An 11,907-nucleotide genomic window follows, 5' to 3' on the forward strand; every position below is an offset into this window, starting at 1 on the left:
CTCCCCCCCCCATTGACATTTTCCCTCCTAATAAATATATTTTTTATAGGGTTCGGGACTGCTTGCAAGTTGTAAATTTGTCGTATGAAATGGCGAAATTAAATACAAAGTTTTAATTTGCATATTTGTGTATTTTTCAACTTAAATGTACATACAATTGTTGGGAAAAATTATATTTGGATAACATTGAAAAATATCTTAAAAAGTATTATGTTTGGTTAGGTACAATAAACGATAATTTTGAGATTTGGAGAGGCCGAAGCCTAATACCATACTATTATACAATTGAATAAGCTTAAAAAATTAAGTAAATTTTAAATAAATTTTTAAGTAAAAAGGTCGGAGGGCTGTTAAAGTTGTTGGTGGAGCTTGGCTACAGTTGGCCATATGTTTGCATATGTAAAATGTCATAAGTCTTTTTGTGACAAAATTTAAACTATAATTGACATCTAGATTGTAGATTGTACGAAGAAACGAACATCAGTAGATACGTATTCGTTTATCATGTTATTCGTTATTACTTATTTATTAACCTAGTAAATTGTACGCCAGTATTTTTAAAAATTAAGTGGTTATTTATTTAACCAGTTTATATACCTACTTATTTTTTAGTTTTTTATTACCTAAATTGCAATATGTTTTATGATTTTTCAAAAATAATATAAAAATGTTGCTACATAGTACATAATATATTTAAGCATAATATTTTGAGAATTTTAACTGCATATTTCGATAATTTTTAGTGCAACAAGTCAAGTCTTGAATCCTAAATTTATTTATATACGAAAACTGTAAAAACTTGGTTTTAATCTATACTTAAAACACCCCCCATTTCATAATCCTGGCTACGCCACTGTATATACGTATAATAGGTATATAGCTTAAACTCGTTCGCTTGATAAAAACAATACTTTAGTAGGTACTCGTGTCTCGTACATATTATATAAAGTATATATTATATGTTTTATTATTGTCAAATCGCCTAAAACTATGCAGCCTTTCTATGCATATATCCATTCAGAGTGATTTGGGTGCGTAATTGTTTCTAACAAGACCCGAAGTGGACATTTTCAGACGAAGGGTGCGAGTCGGGACTTGAAAAATATTATTGTATTTTATTATAAAGCACGTTGTGATTAATAAAAAAATCAAAACATATCCATATATAGATAGTATGCGGTAGCACACATATAACATGTATAGCGCATGTATTATATACACACCCAGACGGCCATAATAGTATTATAATATATATATATAGTGTATCCCGTTGACTGCGAAAACATATATTTTTGCGTCTATACAATATAACAATAATAATAATATACTCGTTTCGTATAATAATAATATAGAGGTGTATGTATATGGATTTTGATTGACTGCGCAGCTCTGTGTCGGTGTAGCAGAATTATTAAACGCCAATGCGACGACTGATGTATACAGATGTACCTATATACCTATAAAACGTATAAAGTGATGTTGCAGTGGCGGTGCGGTATCGATATAAATAATATATTTCCGATGATGCCAGAGCAATATTGAAATATATATTATACCTACACGACAGAAATTGATTGATCGATCGATCGATACTGCGCGATCAAAAGACGCGACTACATATACGTGTAGTGCCTACCTATATAATAAAACATAATAATATAATAATGTTATATAGACCATCGTGATAATAATAATATGGCGAGAACGCCGGGAACGAATATATTATATAAAGACGCGTTCGAAGAATTCGAGTGTCTGAATGTTATAGGTGTTTCCCTATATGTCTGTACTCGCGAAAAACGGTCACACGACGTGGGAATATAATATAAGGTATGACATATTTTACGATATTTTATTATTATTTTACCGTGCGAATTTCGAGGATTTATACCTATACCTTTACGTTTTTGAATGGGTTTCGAAAGGAGAAAAAAAATTTAGAATAAATGCCACTGTACAAAAGTAAGTTGTTTTTCAGGTAAATATATATTATATGTTATGTACCTAAATGTATCACACGATGTAAATTTGTAATATATTATTTATACCATCATCGGCGCTGAAAATGCATAATGTATATTATATCATCCTTTAATAATGTAGGAGGGTGGGTTAAGGTAGATTGAGGTACCTTGCAAACAGACCGCGGGACCTGTATTATATTATGATGCATACGAAAACGTCTAAAAAATCCTAAAACTTCAGGACGAGCCGGGATGAATCCTACGAATAATAAAATAGCTTATTTACTGCAGAGTGCTGGTCAAAAAGTCTCGAAGTCGTGTTCCCGCATGATCCATCTTTTATAAACGACCACCAGATTTATAGGGTTATATTGAGCCTTATATCAGGTATATAGGGTATAGATATTATATGCTCCCATAACTCAAAACTTTTTGCAAAGTTAAGTTTAAGGCTTTTTCATCCTAAGAATAAATTTTATCAAAATTAAAACTTTCAACAAGTTGAAATTTGAATTTCATTTGAATTTTGATCACTTTTAGTATTTGAAATACACAAACAATTACGACTATAATAAATCGTAATGCGATGTATTTTGTATAGGTTTTATTTTTGAAAAGATGAGAGTTCTTCATTACAACTTGATACCATTAAGATCATAACAACCGATAAAATAGTATATAGTTAAAATTCACTTAACCACTCCTCTCGCTTTATAAATGAAAAATGTTTTGTTTATGTAAATTCTAAAGTTAATCATCGCGATCGGTAGAGCGACAGTATTTTTAATTACACAATTTATTATTTTATGTTATTTTAGTTATTATTATTTTGTATAGCTGTAGGTACTGAAGTTACGATCTTTAATCGTCTACCGATGTTGAATATAGTTTATCTCTGTTTAATAAACAATTTATTATGATCGAGTATTCTATTGTTGTATAAAATATGTTTTGTCGATTCCTTAAAGGTAGGTAAAACAATAAAAAGTTATTTTTTGTCTTATTCCGTTTTTGTATTTACAAGTAATGTATATTACCATTGATTTTATTAAATACCATGTACAGCTATACATGTACTCGTCATATATTAACAAAATCATATCACCTTATTATAATATACAATACCTATATAATATTATGATGTACTTCACTCTACCTGTAAACATGATGTTATTATATAGTAAGATTCGAAGATAATATTGTAATACGATGAATAAGAACCCTTGTTAGGTATTAAATTGCACACGTTACCTACTCCAAGCTACGTTTTACGTGTAGGTACGTGTATAATGTGTATTACATCATACATTATAAAACAATATGTGTTTCGTCACTTTGCAGTCATGGTGGCTTAAAAACAAAAAACCACCATGTTTCATAAGTTGAAAAATAGCAATCGCCTATATATATTAAAATAATAATTATAATATACTTATTATATACAACGGCAGTATGTAATTATTCGCTGCCTCGTAAAGAAAATATATAATATTTTTAAATCGACTATTGTCGAACAGATTATTAGAAATTAATTTAGCATCTAGTCTAATATAAGTTAGGTACAACCGTTAATACGGAAACCCTATAGTAATCGACAATCATCGAAATCGGAATGGTAGAAAATTCATTTTTATTCGAGTCGTGCACGAGAACCGGACCCGTTTGAACCAATTGAAACCATTAATATTAAGATCTTATGATTTCGCATAATATGGCATCGTAGGTTTTAACTTTGCATTTAATGCAATGTTTGGTCCATAAACTTATATATCCTAACTTAATTAAGTAATTTAGTTTATAGGTTTATGGTTTGGTCACATATAAATTATAATAACGTTATTCCAAGGTCTGATTGCTTGGTTAATTATTGTTAACAGTTATTATTGCCTTTAGCCGGAAATTGACTTATATTTATACTATTTCTAATCAAATAAATTTGGTGACAAAACAGCACTATTCTTTGGATTACCATATAGATTATATTATTATGTTCACAACGCTTCAAGAAAATTTTCGACTGTGAAGCTTGTATTAATTCCATTAAATTTAGGTAAGTAAATACATGTGTGAATTATGCATCTTGGTAAATTATTTATAAAACAAAAAACGCCTGTCTTTATGAGTCACGGTACCATATATATTTGAAAAACTTTGTCTTAATGTTTATTTGTGGACAATAGTTTCTGTTTGCAACCAGATAATCCAATTCATGACAAACTTTACAAAGTAAGACCGAACATTTCTGCAGGTCATATCATAATATAATACTCGTATGTTACAATAGTGTATTTGATTTTTTTTATGATTCGTTAATGTCGAGGCTAAGCTTTATTGTCAACTTCATTCAAGCTTTGAGTTTGCTCTTGCTAAATATTAAGATTGTTTAGAAATCGATTATTTTGTATTTTTGCGGGGTACCTAAACATTGAATTATTGAAGTTAGCCATGTTATGCAAATTTTTGATATTTACAATGATTTGTACTTGGAAATTTTAAAAATAAACTTACGAACTCTTGCTAACACTTTTGCCAACATTGGAAATAGTACATGAATGAAGTTGAAGAGCGGATTAGGACCGCGGTCGAAGACAATTTTCAGTGTAGTCATACGCAGCACCCTCTAATGTACAGATCATTTATATACTCGAGCTGCAGTCCGATGTTATGAGGCGTATAATATTATAGGATTTAAAAACTTTCGAACAGAAAAAAATTGATTGAACGTTGATTAATGAATTTGTTGACCGATGGAGAGATATAATCCTGTATATATAACGGAGAGCTTGTGCTGTTCTGATAACCATACGTGCTGCAACAGTGCGTATAAGTATATAAAAGCTGCTGTAGATATAAGGTATACATGTATATAATATGTTTAGATGTATATTATGCGGAAATCGATTGCCGTCCGTCGTCGTCGTGCGGTTTGCCTATACGCGACACATCACACATAGTATTACAATATGTACATTGTACATAATATATTATAATAAGGTGATATATATATATTATTATTATTTACTCCCTACGGCGAGTGCTCGTTTCTCTCGTGCAGCGGATGCGGTCGTATGAATATTATATTTTGTATTATCGTGTCATGACTGCACACATGATGTCGCATATGTACCTATATGTACATATTATATATATATATAAGCCAAACATTCTACACATGTACCATACGGATATGATATATTATTATTATTGTTATCGTACGACATACATACGAGCAGCGTGTCGCCAAAACTACCGTTGCGCCCAGACTCGGGGATAAAAGAGAGCTGTATATCATCGTCTATACGAGAAAACGTCAAAACGCTCGCAGAGAAGAAATTAATCCGGAGAAAGAAAAGGAGTGCGGACATCAATAATATAATGGCGGTACATGTGATAATGGCTAGGTAGTCGTCGATGGACGGGTACACATAATAATACATATTGTTGAAAGATTACGTCATATACAATACATAACAGCATATATGGGTCAAGAAAATCGCACGCACCGGCCCGGGTCGCCTTCATTGTGTGGTGGGCTAGCCGACGCGACGGAATTCGACGAGACGCGTGTAATGTGTGCGATGAAATGATGTTTTCGGGGAAGGTCCTTTCACCAAAAATTTCTCCGGGACTGTGGGAAAAACGGCTTTCCGTTGCGCAATAATACCCGCCCGGGTTAGGTAGGTATACGCACATAAAGTGAATATTATGTGAGCGCGACGGGTAGCCGCTCTACTTAGGGCCGTTTAGATGTACATAAATCCGAGTGTGCCCCGTTAATAATAAAATAATAATAATATATCAAGTGCTTATGTTATTATTTGTGTACCCGACTTTCTAAAAATTACTGTAAACCTAAGTACAATATAATAGAAACCATCAAATCAGCTCTCTCCTCCGAACGCAGGATATCGTTGTTATATATATACCTATATATATATATAGGTACCTACTACAACACTATATACACACATCGGTGTCGGGTTCACGTCGCAAACACAGAAGGATTTGTCAGTTATTTATTTTTACGCGAACAACAGTTATACTATATTATTATAGTAGTAATAATTTTACCGTCGCAAAACCCTTAAGGACACGCGTAGTATATATTCGATTATATAGCGGATTATATTATAACGGGTCTTCGGGTACACTGCAGTTTAATATTTACGTTTTGTATATTATTATACATTATAAGGACGAGCCAGCGGGGTCCTGTGACAGTATATCCTGCAATGCTGTGGTATAACGGGACACGCACAACTCGGGTGAAAGCATTATAATAATATTAATATTAGAAAGACCGATATGCGATCGACAGTTAAACGTATATTTTTTCATTATACGCAGCTTAATATTATTTCGTTTGAGGTTTAAATTATTTTGTTCGGTCCGAGTGGACTTTGATAGGACTTTAAAAACGGAACGATCGGGCAAGCTTTTCCGTTCCCTCAAATTAAAGTACCATAATATATACATAGCCATGTAGGGGCATACTCTCCGGTTTTGAGTTGTATAGGTATATAGATTATACTGTTAGTATAACCTGTACTTCGCCTAAATATCATAAATGTATGTAAAATACTAATATAATATACGCTAAACACTGTAGATCGTTCCGCGCGGTCAACTCTTGGAATGTAAACCACCTGCATGTCTTACAACGTACAAATTTTACTTTTTAGCAAAATTGTAACAAAAAAAAAATTAGCAGAGATGATTATTGGATGTTTAATTATTTTATCTGATCCACATATTGGTTTGCATTATCTTAATAAATACCTATTAGGTACCTATTAATTATTCATTCGAATTAAAATTATGATATTTATTATACCTATACATATATTTATATAGGTAACAATATGATACGGTACCTATATGTCCCGTTGTATATTTGTAAAAAAAAAAAATGAGAAGAAACGATGTTCTTCTAGGATTCATATTATTATGATTTTATCGTCATTGCACCGGTAAAGAAACATTCAGTGATGATAGTTAATTTTCCGACGTAGTCTTATTTCATTTATTTTTTATTTTTAGTAGATGACGGGTATTGCATCGTCTGCAATACCATACTTTTTAACCAATCAGCTGTAGCCTGTAAAAGTATCTTTAAATAAAAGTATATATAAAATGCATTGCTGTTAAAGCTATTTATATGTTATTATTGTTATCGCAATCGACGCGGTGTGGCAGAACGAATATAAAAAGATTTAAAAGTTTTGAATCCGATATGGTGTCGAGCGAAACCGACAAATCTTATAGCGAACGGTAAAAGTATACCAATCGGAACGTGAGTATCGTTATACGTATTAAATTTAAATACGACCTATTTATTTCTTTTCCGTTTTTTCTCCGTATAAAATGTATATCCTAAACGGTTATTTAAATAATGGCCATGTAAATAATATATGGTATTATAATCCCGTTAAGAAACATGCGTGGCTGATGTGTAGTATTAAATAAAGTCTCTATACTTTGCAGTTCACGTTTTAATGGATAAATTAAACCATATGCCTGGAATTTTGTTTTGATGTCAATAATATACGGAGTATTCACCTTACCTTTATTTTTATCTATATTAAACATACTTAAAAACCATACCTATTTTCCAATTCTCGAGATTTTTTCGTACTATACTTGAGGAGTGTCCTGTGGAGATACAAATTTCTGTTTCCAAATAAAAACCATTCTTGTTTACTGGAGTTTGTGAATAACTTTATTCAAACTTTGCTTCACCTAATTCAAATATTGAACAAGTAATTTATCAGTTATTAAAATGGTTATGTACCAATAAGGTTGTACAAATATTATAAAAATATAAAATCAATGGTTTAATACCTTTAGGTACTTATATCAGATCTAGTATTTATTATAGGTATCTTGATAATTTTTACAAATTGTAAATGCTAATAGGTACGTAGATCGTAGGTTACTATTAATTATTACTAAAATGTTCAAATCACCATTATTATAGTCCCCATATCACCTTCAAAACCCATTAGCATGCCTATTATCCTTAGTATCTATACAAAGTTTAATAACTCAAAAACTAATTTTAATTTTTATACCTATACTCCAACATCTTTAGAAAATCTGATTTTAGAAAACTGAATTATTGAAGAAAAAAGAGGGTGAGCATATATGGTGATTCACGCTGACTCTGTATAATATACAGCCATTGGCGTAGTACCTATATAGTATATACTATTAATTATTATTATTATTTATTAAGTACCTATTACATACACCCAACTTTTTTTTTTTATTATTCTGAAGTTTAAGGATATTTTTTTATTTTTATTTTTAAATCTTTACCTTTCCTACAGACCTATATTAGCCTACTCCCACTCTTCTCAAACATTTTGGAAAAACTTATCTTAAAACGGATTACCCAAGTTATCGAATCAAATACTCCAAACAATCAATTTGGATATTATTATCTCCTATATTATAGTCTCCTTTATCACACACACAACATTATAATATAATATAACATGTGAATGTGTATATAAAACGTATAATATACCTAACCTAACCTAACCTACTCGACGCAACGAGTCTTTTCGTAAATATAACCGCAGTCGATTAAGTCCTGATATTATTAAGCTGTGTAGATTTATATTATGTACTCGAACCATTATACAATATATGTATAAGGATTGAATCAATTTTTGGACAGATGGGCCTTACATTTTTATTTAAATATATGCATAATAGTTATAAGAAATATAACATTAATCCAATGTATATTATAGCATTTATAGGTATCTAGATACCCTCCAAAGCACCAACTAGATTCACTTTCCTCCCAAAAATATGCTGTTGAAGAAAGTTTGAGCATTTTTACTGCGTTCCAATAGCCAATAGGTGATCACATGTCTGCAGACACAAAATAAAAAAAAGGTGGGCAAGTGAATGTCGCTCTGCTGTACAGTAGGTTACAAGTGGGTCACTGTAATGGATGGTGTTAATTTTGAATTCAATGATATAACATCATTGTATGAGTAAAACGATTCTGAGCGAAAACGGTCAGTCAGCCTATGATATTACTAAGTATATTTGATGATATTTTTATTGTGAATAAAGTAATTTATATATTTACCTATATTTACGTGGAACCTTGTTTTAAATTTTCAATCCTTAGATATAAAAGTTGAATATTTTATACATTTTTAAATACAAAATAATTATTCAATTTTAAATTTGATAAATTTTGTCAAAATTTGAACTTTAAATGATTATAAAAAAACTGTGCCTATGTATTTTCAATATTTTTCAAGCGCCATCTTAACAATATATCAGAAGCCTTGCATTCAATTTTCACGCTTTTTTACCCAATAAATACAATTTTATTGATATTTATAGAAAAAAAAACTAAAAAAAAAAAGAAAACTGACAATGTCCGTAAACAGCTCAAAAATAGTAGAAATATTTTCAAAATTTTATCGTGTATAGAAAATTAAAATATAAACATTAAGTAAAAATTTCATGTATCTACAGCTATTTGTTTTTGAATAACAATAAAATAACAAAACCCCGTGAAACAGAAATCGAGTGAATATCCAATCCTGTAAAAATATGAACTTCAAACGCCCATAAAAATTTACTTTGATTTGCATGTAGACATTTTTTTTTTTTGATAAAGGTAGACAAACTTATAAATAATCTCGTATCACATTTCAAATCTTAGATTTAAGAAGAAAAATTTTTATGAATTATCAACTCAAAATAATTTGCAAAATTTTGTGATTTTTCCGTATTTTGTCAAGATTTGAAATTTAAATGCTTATAAAAAAAAACTGTGACTAAGGATTTTTAATATTTTTCAAATTGTATTGTAACAATATAGTACGAGCCTTGTATTAAATTTTCACGCTTTTTTACCCAACAAATAAAATTTTATTGATATTTATAGAAAAAAAAACTAAAAAAAAAACTGACAATGTCCGTAAACAGCTCAAAAAGAGTCAAAATATTTTCAAAATTGTATCGGGTATAGAAAATGCGATTATAAACAACTAGTGAAAATTTCATATTTATACGTTTATTTGTCGTATATTTTCAATATAGATTTTGTCGAAAACCGTTTTTGCGTAAAAGTTCCCGTTTTCCCTTAATTTGTATGTATTGTTTTTCCCGGCGCTTTTAAAAAACTCTTAGGAATTTTAAATTTTGACTCCTCAATGCACCAACCAGATTCACTTTCCCATCGAACAAGATACTGTTGAAGAATATTGAAGCAGTTTTACTGACCCAAACCGTGATGATAGACACAAAAATAAAAAAAAACGCACATTATTGTAAAATCAATACATTCATAGTTTCAATCAGAATCTAAAAAACACAACATTGTAAAATCAATATAGTCATAGCTCCGCTCAAAATCTAATATTATATGATATACTTACGTGGGTTTACAATGTGTCAAATAACATAATAATTATATACATTTTATATAATTAACAACTATCCTGTTTCCGAGAAAAAGTGGTAATTTCGAATAGGAGACTGTAAGTTAGGCACATAACGGGAGTAATCAACGCGCCATTATAGGTATGACATTACAATATTATGGAAGTACCTACTACTAAAGCTATATAGGAGTTTTGAATTTTATCGATCAAGTGCAGTTCAAATAATTTAGGAAAAACAACTTGAAAATATTTGATGTGGAAGCTTATCAAGATAAATTACATACCTATAATTATTAGTCTGCGACGAGCCGTACGATAAGCAGCCGTCATGGTCATGGTATAAAATACGCAGTATTATACGACTGTTAATAATATATGATAATAATTTATTTGGGTAGGTACCTACCTACTATTATTTAATTTATATTTTAATTTAACTGTTTATTGAAATTTATATCAGATTAAAAAACGATATTAGTGAACATGCAGGATGCAGTACCGGAATTGTCGAAAAATGGACCTAATAATTAACTTGATTTTTACATTGTTCAAAATAGGGATCAACATTTTTCGGAAATGTATTATATTAATATTCTCCAATTTGTCCACGTTTTCCGAGGTTCTGGGAAAAAAAACCGGTTTTTTTCCGAAATTTTCCTGAATTTTTCCGGCATTTTGATCCATAGTTCAAAATAATATTATGTGATTCGTAATTGTTAATAACACTGTAAATATTTAATATAATATCTACTGCAACAATAGCAAACGCAAGGTCAATAAATAATAATAATAATTATATGTAGGTACACATATACCTAAATGTATAATACTATATTATTAGCACCAAAAATCATATTAATCTGAATAGCGGTAGAACGTTGAACTACGTTGGTACTTTTATAGTTTTATCTGGTAATAACAGTGTATACCAAATATGAAGTGTTTACTAATCAATATTATTGTTTTCTTGATTGTTGTTGATTCGGATACAAGTAAACGTCTGTTTTTACCACAATTATCAATTGTAAGTTGCTAATTAGGTATATTATGAGTGAATATATAGCAACCATCACATTGATATTATAAATTATATATAAATCAATATAACTTAAACGATTTTATATTTTTCTTCAGGGTGAATACCGAATTAATGTATTAGTAGTTACGCTGTGATTCAACCCAGTCGAATGACCAAATCAAATTTAATCTTTAGTTAAGCAAAACGTCGGTCAACACTTCAGAAATCAAAGGAATCATTACCTGCAAAGCGTTCCAATAGATGACTCTCTTGACGTAAGCTTAGATATTATTATTAAATAATTTTTCTCGATGTGAGTTTAGTTGTTATAATTATTATTAAATTGTGTACGGTATAATATACATTTATTATTGAACAATGAACAAGTTATATATTTGCACTTTTATAAAGTTAACAAATATAATTTAAGTATCAAATACCTACATTGTATGTTCATAAATGTTCCGATTTTGTCCGTACAATGCCGGTCGATCCGATTTTGGTCCAC

The sequence above is a fragment of the Acyrthosiphon pisum genome, chromosome A2 (genome assembly GCF_005508785.2).
Source record: "Acyrthosiphon pisum isolate AL4f chromosome A2, pea_aphid_22Mar2018_4r6ur, whole genome shotgun sequence".
Lineage (NCBI taxonomy): Eukaryota > Metazoa > Arthropoda > Insecta > Hemiptera > Aphididae > Acyrthosiphon > Acyrthosiphon pisum.